Raw genomic sequence first — 7,977 nt, forward strand, 5'->3', positions numbered from 1 at the left:
GAAATCCCGTTTTATGAATTCCAGACCATAGGCACCTTTTTAATTCAGCAGAAGAAAACTTCCCACCAGCCTGAATGCCAATAAAGAACAGCGAAAGGTGATTTTTCATAGGTTCAGTTCCTGGCGGGCAAACAGATGCTAAAAATATCTTTTTGGTGGATTGACTCACAGTCATAGCAGTCTGACGACTTTCATCTTCCTCCAAAGTCACTAATGAAAGTACTTTCACAAGCTCTGCTGACAATTTATTGCCCTAATAGATCACACAAATGCCTTCCATAAAGACCCCTGTCATTATACTCAAATCACGTAGGTCTTTCAGCAACTGCACATTTGTCTCAATAAAATGCAAAACATCCACCAGTTCGGCACACTAATGGACTTAACATAAGAGGAAACTCATGTAACGGGGACTAAATTGAGAGTGATCAGATCTGAGGTTATTAGTGATGCATCAAGGGGGGAAAAAAAGTTGTCAAACTAATTTTAGTGAGATTAGTAGTACAAACCCTGTACACAGCTATTGCTTTTCATTCTTCATTATTTCAGTTTTCCGGGAGCTTCAGGGTATGTTTACATGACAACAATGCTAAAAATGAAAACGTTTTTCCTTTGCAATTTTCGCATAGATACAGCCGACACCATTGTCAAAACAATCTGCGTTCACATGGATCTGTGAAAACTATTAAAAACGCTGAATTTTGCTGCCAGGCCAGTAGTTGACAACATCACTTAGTAAAGAAACACTACGCGTCTATCTGAAAACATACTACGTAGCACATAACATCACCGTTTTCAAAAATGTGTGTTTTTGTAGTTTACTAGAACATAATTATGTTACAGTTTTCAAAAGGTTGTACCATGAAACCCATTTTCAAAAGTTTGCGTTTTTAGTCCCCCAAAACGCATTGATCGTGTAAATGAATGGCCAAAACGCAGTTTTAGTTGACAGCTAATTACACTGGACCTATGAAACCTTGAAGGGATAGTTCCCTCAAAAATTGTAATTGTCATTATTTACTCACCCTCATGTCTGTGTGAGTGTGTGTGTGTTTTTTTTTCTTGTCTATTCAATGAAAGTCAATGGGGTCAAATGTTTGAACTTTCTTCAAAATATCTCAAAAAGCGAACTATAGCCCCAACATATTCATGGCGTATAGTTCTTTTTCATTCTTCGTTTAGGGGTAAAACAAAGTTCAAAATACATATCCAGCGATATACTATCGTATACTGTTATCTGACGCCACCCACACTACTGAGAGCGACGGTTAGATGAATATGTAAATATGTGCTGTGCGCACAATGCACTTCAGCCGTTACCGTATCGCTCAACGATACAGCACAACCTCTTGTACCTTATTGCATGCTTACATGTGCTGTGCGCATTCCTCTCGGTTACAAAATAAACACTAACAAAACAGCAAGCATTGTTTTTAATAAAGCATAAGAAAAGCATCTGATAAAGCAATGTAAATTTTTCTGACTTTACTAGAGTGCAGAATTGCAGAGCTTGTGCAAATATATCCACATTGATATATCAAAGATGCTTTTCTTATACTTTATTAAAAAAATGCTTGCTGTTTTGTTATGCGTTTATTTTGTAACCTAGAGGAATGCGCACAGCACATGTAAGCAATAAGGTACGAGAGGCTGTGCTGTATCGTGAATAAGTAAAGGCTGAAGGGCGTTGTTAGGCACGACGCGAAGTGCCTGCAACCCCTTCAGCCATTTAGGTTTCTTATTCACGATACAGCACAGCCTCTCGTACCTTATTGTTTTTTTAAAACGGTTACAACACAATACAAATATTAAAGTAAAAAAAAAATGTATTAGTGCAACTTTCATGAAGTAAAATCACTAAAAGCCTTCCTTCCGCTAGAAAAAAAAATAGTCCCTGACCATGAACAGCAAACAACCTTCCAATGTGTAATATGCATGAAAGTTCAAATAAAAACAACATAGGAACTGCAGTGTTGCGCAGAGATAAATAGAACCGTTGGGTAAAGCGGTCGTAGCTATGTTTTATCATGAATAAAGCACAGCTATTGACCAATCAGAATCAAGGATTGGAACTAACCGTTTTATAAATTTACATATTAATCCAACCGTCGCTCTCAGCAGTGTGGTCAGAAGTTTGCCAGCAACATATCGCTGGTCATGTAATTTTTTTTAAAGATATTAATATTCATCAAGAATGCATTATTGTTGATCAAAGGGTGAACAGTAAAGATTTGTACATTATTACAAAAACAATTATATCATTTCAAATAAATGCTGTTCTTTTGAGTTTCATTGAAGAAATCCTGAAAAAATGTATCATGGTTTAAATAAAACTAATCAAGCAGTTTTTTTAACATTAATAAATAATAATAATAATAAATATTTCTTGACCACCAAATCAGCTACATTTAATTTTGGCAATTAATGATTTCTGGATGATCATTTGACTGAAAACTGGAGTAATAAAGCTGAAAATTTAGCTTTGACTTCACAGGAATGAATTACATTTTTAAATATATCAACATATTACTTTTTGATTATAAATCCAGCCTTGGTGAGCATAATATACTTCTTTCAAAAACAAATATAAAAAACTATATAGCTTTGTTTTCTGCCTGTGAAATATTCAATATTAATTACTATTGGGGAAAAAAAAACACTGATCGTGAAGTCAAAACACATTTCAACAGTTCACGGAGACTGTCATCACGGCTTATTCTAGATACGATTTATCTAAGCAAGTCTATTATTGTGGTATCTATCCATTTCAGATTTACTCAACCCTAAAGACCACAAACTGTGGCTCGCTTTTATGTCGGTCAGAGAGTCTCTTCCTGTCTAAGTGGGCGGCTCTTGGCCAGAAAAAGGCACAAATATTCGGAATACCATGAAACATGAATTTCAGATCAACTTTCAAATAACTGTTACTTTCAGCACCTCACAAATGGTCTAGAGCAGTGTACAGAGTTATAGACTACATTTCTCAGCCCTATGTGTTAAAATGTACGATATTATTAAGACATCCTAATAGGCTAGATGAACAGGAAGGACTAAACACCTTTACTGTAACTGAAGGCTGCACATTTTGCAGTCAACCAAGCAGGCGAAATGTGGCATTCTACAAATAAAAAATGCCTTTCAAAAGGTTAATGAATTCAGATAACTCATTCAGTGTCTCAGAGTGGCAAATTTGCCCTTGAAAGACTCATCTGAGCTGCCCTTTGGCCTGCGGTTTTCAACCAATCAACAAAAGAATATAAAGCTCATGACACACCAAAAACACATCCTGAAGATTAAAAAAACTCATCCTCCTCACATCAGACCCGTGTGAATGGAGAAAACACAACGCATACAAAACAAATTATGTCAGCCATTCATAACATAGATAAAGTCTCAAGAGACTTTATAGGAGAACTCCGGCGCAAAATGAACCTTTGGTCTAATTACACATTGGTTCCTAGTCGATAGTTCTGAGATTTGTTTTCATGATAATCATCGAATGTAAAGAGTTTTATCTCTAAAAACTGTTTAGCTTGTACGCTAGTTTATGGGGGCATATAATAAGTAAAGAGAAATCGCTAGTTGATACCACCTACAAGGCTTAAAATAGCCCCACACTAACACAGTAACATAACGAGGGTCTCTGCATGCAAAATGAAGCATTGAGAACTTTGTAAGTGTACAGATCGTTTAATAAGAAGATATTTTATAAAGACAGTGCACTTCGTGTATACAGGGAGCAGCCATTTTGGAAAATAGCCTTGACAAATCGAACCACGAACGCCGTTCAATACAGTTCAGAAGTTCGCTGAACTTCATACAGTTCAGCTCACTTGGCACGTCGTTCGTGGTTCGACTTATCGAGACTGTTTTCCAAAGATGGCTGCTGCCTGCATAAACGAAGTGCACTGTCTTTATTAAGTATCTTCTTATTTAACGGTCTGTACTCTTACAAAGTTCTCAATGCTTCGTTTTGCATGTAGGGACCCTAATTATGTTACTGTGTTAGTGTGGGGCTATTTTGAACCTTGTTAGTGGTATTAACTAGTGATTTCTCTTTACTTATTATATGCCCCCATATATTAGCGTATACGCTAAACAGTTTTTAGAGATAAAACTCTTTACATTCGATTATCATGAAAACAAATCTCAGAGAACGGTCGACTAGGTACCAACGTTTTATTAGACCAAAGGTCCATTTTGCGCCGGAGTTCTCCTTTAATTTCAATTCTAGAGGCTTGCATAATTAAGATATTATGAAAGAAATATATCTACATCAAAATCATTATGATGAACAAGTACTATGAGGGTCAGTGGGACACAGATCCGATCACAATCTTCAGAGCTCAGCATAAATCTAACTTTAGGAATGACAGCTGTTGGTTAGTCTTCTGACCAAAAAAATAAAATAAAAAAAAGATGACCCACAGGTTAATACAAGGCATTTAAGTCATAACCAATCAAGACACCAAGATCTGCACAGCAGCACATAGCAAAATACTAAAAAATATGTTTCAAAGTGAAAGGACTGTAGACAATAATGGGACATAGGCTAATAATAACTCCGCTCTGAAACCTTACCTAGCATTACTAGTCTGATACCAGTCCTGTGAGGAGGAGCTCAGATGAGAGCGTCTATTTTAGATTAGAATACAGATGATAAACAGAAACGTGCCAAATCACCAAGTGTAGAAGAAAATAGAAACATTTGAATACAGATGTTAAATGTGTATACCAGAAAATAAAACACACGTACACACAAAACAGAAAATAACAGTTGTTAGCAGGATATAGGCTAAGCAAAGAGATAAACATCACAGTAATTTGTTTGGAGGGATAAAAATACCCATGATTTTACTTCAACAAAAGTTAGACAAAGAAGTTGTTGAATCAAACATTTTATTTTAATCATTTACAATTAATATTAGTTATAAATTCATTCTATTTTTATTGTAACAATTCGTGATTTGGTGTTTTTACACAAAAAACAGTTAACTCCAACATTGACCTTATTATAGAAATATTAAGCAATCAATGTATCTGTGGTTACTATGTCCTTGATCAAAATGCCACAGAAGAGGAGTTAAGTTTCATAGGGGAATCATGCACCAGACTCAGCAACAATGATTCCACTTAAATAACCAACAGCGACAAATGACCAAACATGAAGCCACATGGTGCAAATCCCAAGCCACAGTAATGCTGGTAAGGCTTTATAAGAACAAGCTGAGAGGGGCAATGTGACCCAAGCTTTATGGTAATCTGAGCATTAAGTGGCCTCTTTTTGTCTCCTAGAGAACACACAGCCCTTTTCAAAGGTCTGGCTCTGACAGGGGGACCCTGACCCTGTGAGGGGAGCTGAAACTTCCCTGCCAAATTAGCAACTGCACCACCACAGGAACAGTCATGTATATGCACAGCCAAAAACAGTATTCATTGCGCTTGCGAATTTTTACCATGGTAACCAGTCTAATCAGTCTAAATAGTCGCTACCAAAACAAAACAAAGGTAATTTGGTAGTAATCTTGTTTTAAAAAAAAGTACAATAAATAATGAATGAATACAATCTGGCAGCTTACGATATTTCTTGTGAATTTATTTACTTATTTCAAAGTAACGCAATAACTGACATTTTGACGGAAACTAGCCTATCACCAATTTTTGTAATTTACACAAGTTTACTCTCAATTGGAAAACATGATTTCGAGAATAAAACCTCTTGGGAAAAACAAAGAAACCCCAAACACTTTAGCTTCAATGAACTTCGGGAATCCGAATAACGTTACATCTAACGTTACAGATAATAGTAGCGTTAGCCTCTTCGTGATATTTCTAATCCAAACCCCATGAAAATATAAACACCACAGCTGTTCTTTCTCTATCGTACATCGTCTAGGGTTAACGTCACTGAAGAAAGTAACGTTAACTGTACCAGTAACTGTATGTTTCTCCATAACAATATAATGTAAAAAATAAATAGATAAAAACTAGTGAGTTGCCTTAGCTAGTTTTATCATCAAAAATGACGTGACAGACCCGCAAATCCTGGACACATAACGGGCAAATCACAAAATTGATCACATTAAGGCATTACGCGCGCGTATGTTTCTAAAAACGACTGGAATCTGATGAGAAATGAGGCTTATCCCGCATTTGTTTAGAGAATGGGCCAATGTTGATGTTCGGAGGAGTAAACATTTGCACACGAAATCTATTTATAACCATCAAAACAGAAAAGAGAGTGCATGGTGTTAAATACTCTTATCTGCGAGCGTTTGAACACAGTATGCCTGGTTTTAGTGATTTCGCTAATTCTGCGTCCATCTCAATGTCACTGTCTGTCTGTCAGAAACAAAACAGCGCAAAAGAAATTCCTCAAATGACGCAATATCACTGTATACCAAAAAATATCACACCCCGCCCACCTAAATATTATAGCCGTTTTAAAAATGTCTCGTCTTACCTTTATTTTGCAGACGGAGCAACTGCGGTCTGCTGTTCAGATGTGATGCATGAGCCGCATGGCGAAGGAGGCTGTTGTCGATACCCGTACTGACACAGATCAGATATTATTCAGTCGCAGTCAGGACAGTCGCTCCTGCAGTGATCTGCAATGGCGAGCCTGGCTTTCCAGTTGAGGAATTCACCTCTCAAAAATGCAGGGGAAATTATCCAGATGCGGAAAAAAATGCCAGTGCAAACAGTGAAAAGACCATTTTGCACGTCAGCAAAGACAGCTTAAGGTTGATCAGCTTTAACATTACGACGATTTTAGGAGCAGCTACACACACGCGCGCACCCACACAGACGCGCGCACACTGGCAGTTTGAGCTTTTGTATTTTGGGGGGTGTGTATAAAGTGCGTAAAGGGAAATATTTTAGCATGCCTTCAGTTCGTTAATGCGTATGTAAACGAGTCCACACGAGTAAATGTCCCGATGCTCAGAAGGTAGGGAAATTCCAATGCATCCATTTAAAATGATACTGCACTGACGTGAAGCGTTCACTGGATTTTCGTTTGTGGCGCTCCAGCAGCCATTTTGTTGAAACTGACAACAGCGGCTCAAGTGAGTCTCAGTAGAGTAAAACAGGAAGTGCCCCCAATTCCTCAGCGGCACGTCACGTGACTTCGACTAACAAACAATCCAACCCCTATGTTAAAATATCGCTCCGCCTTTATTGTTACTATGACAACGAGGGTAGAGAAACTGCCTCCTCCCTCCCCCAACAACACGTTAACCCAGCCATCCCTTATGTTTCTCTCATTTGATAAATCATTAATCGGGATTTTTTACAGCATACCTCATATAAAACCATAGTTGTTCTAGAGAGCTCTTGCATCCATTTTAGTTACAAGGTTTAACGTAGCCTACCACAGATTAAATATGTTTTTTTTTTAAAAAAACATCGTTCCACCGGCAGGGGGCGCAATTTCAACAAACCACTAGCAGCTAGACATCACTTGGCAATCATCTCATCCTGAAGGGAATACTTCAGGATTTAGCATTAAGATTTGTATTAGTAGAAAACCTGTAGTATTTTTGAATTAGCATGCTTTCCAACCTCATATCCCCTAAGACGAGAGATTTATGTATATTTTGTCTGGAAAAAATCCTCTGATGACGCACGCAAAAATCGTAATTATGCGTCATCGGAGGATTTTTTGGCCAGAGGCTACAGTCAGTAGTAGGGGCTGTTCCACATGTTTTCAACCCACCCATAGAGGGTGGGATCTCACTCATAGAATATACACATAGTGTCAGCCATCTTTTTTTGGGAGCTAAGCTAGGAGGCTCTTGTTCTGTGGAAAAAGCTGAGTAATAGGGGTTAGAGATACGAGACCTGTGCGTCTCACAGGTGTCGCTCATCGGTAATCACGCCACCGGCCTCGCACCATGCTCCCGCGGCCCTTGGCCTCATCCTTCTCGCCACAGCAAACATAATGAATGCCGACTACAGAATGCAAAAATCGAATCC

General features: G+C 37.9%; 1 protein-coding gene across 4 annotated transcripts in view; it reads right to left on the reverse strand.

The window, feature by feature from the left end:
* Window positions 1-7,077, reverse strand: part of tnrc6c1 (trinucleotide repeat containing adaptor 6C1) — a 56,435-nt gene extending 49,358 nt beyond the window's left edge. For all 4 annotated transcript variants that reach the window (XM_089128617.1, XM_089128616.1, XM_089128615.1 and 1 more), the window contains exon 1: window positions 6,464-7,077. The gene's annotated coding sequence lies outside the window, so the exon portion shown is untranslated. The remainder of the gene's footprint in view (window positions 1-6,463) is intronic.
* Between the last annotated feature and the right edge of the window lie 900 nt (window positions 7,078-7,977).

The sequence above is a fragment of the Pimephales promelas genome, chromosome 3 (genome assembly GCF_988280905.1).
Source record: "Pimephales promelas chromosome 3, fPimPro1.hap1.1, whole genome shotgun sequence".
Taxonomy (NCBI): domain Eukaryota; kingdom Metazoa; phylum Chordata; class Actinopteri; order Cypriniformes; family Leuciscidae; genus Pimephales; species Pimephales promelas.